We start from the raw sequence: 3,029 nt of genomic DNA, 5'->3' as shown, positions 1-3,029 counted from the left end.
TGTGTGCGCGAGTGTATACCCGTCCTTTTTTCCCCCTAAGGTAAGTCTTTCCGCTCCCGGGATTGGGATGACTCCTTACCCTCTCCTTTAAAACCCACATCCTTTCGTCTTTCCCTCTCCTTCCCTCTTTCCTGACGAAGCAACCGTTGGTTGCGAAAGCTAGAATTTTGTGTGTATATATGTGTCTGTTTGTGTTTCTATCGACCTGCCAGCGCTTTCGTATGGTAAGTCAAATATAAAATAGTACTTGCAATGACAAGAGCCTGAGAAGGTAATAATAGTGGAAGACTTAAAATGGGAGAGGGGGGGGGGGGGGTAAAACTTAAAATTGTGCCTGGAGTGTCACTATAAGATTGAGTGACCTACATATTCAATATAATACTAAAGGAAAAACTTTTTGCAGCACAGAAATTGTGAACCAGAACTGAATGTTATCAATCTCTAATTAACAATTATAGCTATGTTCAATTTTGTTGTGCATAGAAAAGGTTATTCATTAATATTATGAAATGAGCAGAAAAGCTATAACTGAAAAAAAATACCCTCTCATTTACATTCTAATCATTTACCACCTTCACCTGCGACTGGTTGCTTAGCATTTATAGGAAGAAAATTACAACTGTCAAAACACAGTCATTATCTACACATTGTAAAAGGAAATGTAGTGTGTACGCATTTACAAAAAAGTAATTGTGGTGAAATGCAAAAATGAAGCCGAGTTCTTGGCTTCCGTGAACATAAACCATGGCTACCCTTTGGCTCCCACTGTACTGATCCTGTAGGTACAATTACAATAACAGCAGCTTGTTCAAGCAACCACTCTTACTGTTTAATCCATAAAATGAGTTGAAACAAACCTTAGGCTCCGTGTGATAGGTCTACACTGAAATGTGCCTCAGCCATATACTTTTTAGTGTTTTGTACAGCATAGCTGTTGTACATCCTACAAATAACCTATCACAAAAAATCCTTTGTCACATACTTACAAGAAACATTCATAGATGTGATTCTGTAAAACAAATCTGATAAATAGCCTATATGCCACTTTTAAGTAATAAAAATATCTTTCTTTGCTGCACAGTGCATTCTGAAACACTTTCCAGTGAAGCATCCTGCTGCAACTTGTTATTATAAGTAAAAAGTAATGATTATCAATCATTTATGTTAGTATGGGCGACATAGATGTTGAATAACGTTAGCAGACATGTGACGATAAAAAAAATACTTCGAAAATGTGCAAACATGCATGTTTTTTATTATTTCCAAGATGTCCTCTAACGGTACAAGTATTACAAATATACAGAATTTGTCATATCATATTAATTAGCTCAGTCAATAAATTATCAAAAGATGATACCTGTTAACTACAAATTTCTGACAAGACGGCGGATGTTAGAATATTTTCGTCGTCATCATTCTCGAAATACAAATGTACAATGTTACAAGCACCAGTAGTCCTACGGCACACACAAATAAACTGCACACAAAAAAGTGGAAAAGTTTCTTTCAGTCCTTCTTTCTGCCAAAGGGATCTGACCAAACCTTCATATCTGCAACAGGAAAATAGTGTGATATGCAAAATGCCTTACGTAAATACCGTAACAAATATAAATTGCAATGTTTCTGCTTACTTCCAGGTTGAATCTCTTCTTGTTTTATGCCCTTGCGAGTTATTTTTTGCATTTCCTCTGCAAAAAGAATGTAATTGAGTTTTACTACGCGAAGAACAGGAGAATCACTGTAAATCTACATGTCAAATACAGTGTAGATAATCCTACAAGTTAAAACTGCCCCTACAAATCAGTTGCATTCTTAGGCTTACGAAAGCAGTTTAAGTTCATTAAAATCAGGCGATCTGATACGAGTGCTAATGCTATCAGACTAATTTTTTTATTCATATAGCTTACTATATTCCTGTATGTGTTGCATGGGATATATGATAATAGGATACAAGGCACCACCAATGAAACCAACTACTGTGCCTACAAAAGCGTAATATTTCCATCCTTTCAGTATCATTTTAAACTCCCTTTTATTAACATCGTCAAGATACTTTATTGACTGTTCACTTAGCTTAAGCGTTTACAGATATTTCTCCGCATAAATTTCACATTACACAGTTGTGTACAAATATCACAGGTAATGTTTTGCAATTTGCACTCATCGTGAAAGGCAGAGATCATCAATTGAGTCCCTCTCAGTGATAACACAAACATATTGCAGATAATTAAAAATACACTCTAACCACAATGTACTTAAAATTTAACTGGATTCATTAACCTAAGCAATTGTAACGCCTGTACTGTTCGCTACAAAAAGCCGATAAATTAATTAAAAAAGTCTAACCAAGCCTGTCTGGATTGTAAATGAGCATCCACACTATTACTTTTTCTGTTCATCTTTGCGTATGCACTTACATTCCCAGCAACGCAACTATGCATACGCATTTGTGCATGTATGGTTTCCTCGAAATGGAAGGCGTGCGTAAAAGCGCATTGCTTCGCGCGTTGGTGTGAATCTGATGCGCTTTTAAGCAGACGACAGGCACTTGTAACAACGAGTTACAATTCTAACATCGGTGAAGACGCATTTACGAATCTCTCTTCTACAAAGTGTATCTTATCAAGGTTAAATGTTACTTTGCTGTAATTGTCATTTTCTAAAATTATGGTGGCTTAATAGTGTTTTAAAAAAGGGACTAGTTTACTTGTGAGCACTTGTTGCTCACTAATGTTAAGGTGCGGCCACACGATGCCTCTTTTGCGTTCAACTTTACGCATGCGCGTAAATGACCAACAATGCAACAACGCCTGCTCATTTATTCATGCGTAATTTCCTCGAAATTGAGGCCGCGCGTGAAGCGCATTGCTACCCGCCTTCAGTGGGAATCTTTGCGCTTTTTACCAGACGACAGATAGCCGAGGCCCATGTGTGTTTGATTCTATAATGTGTTGATGTGAAGCGAATTATGCGCAATAATGTCTGTTAACTATAAGCGAAACACATTTATTAAGTTTATAGATGATTAC

General features: G+C 36.8%; 1 long non-coding RNA gene across 1 annotated transcript; it reads right to left on the bottom strand.

Moving 5' to 3' along the window:
• Positions 1-1,231: 1,231 nt before the first annotated feature.
• LOC126412377 (uncharacterized) lies at positions 1,232-2,593 on the bottom strand. Its single transcript, XR_007575280.1, has 3 exons — positions 2,347-2,593; positions 1,632-1,688; positions 1,232-1,550 (listed from the first exon to the last, which is right to left on the bottom strand). It is a non-coding gene; the product is annotated as an uncharacterized LOC126412377 (long non-coding RNA).
• Positions 2,594-3,029: the final 436 nt, after the last annotated feature.

Source organism: Schistocerca serialis, chromosome 7, assembly GCF_023864345.2.
Source record: "Schistocerca serialis cubense isolate TAMUIC-IGC-003099 chromosome 7, iqSchSeri2.2, whole genome shotgun sequence".
NCBI classification, from domain to species: Eukaryota; Metazoa; Arthropoda; class Insecta; order Orthoptera; family Acrididae; genus Schistocerca; species Schistocerca serialis.
The sequence above is the reverse complement of the archived record's forward strand: the minus strand, read 5'-3'. Positions and strand labels throughout refer to the sequence as shown.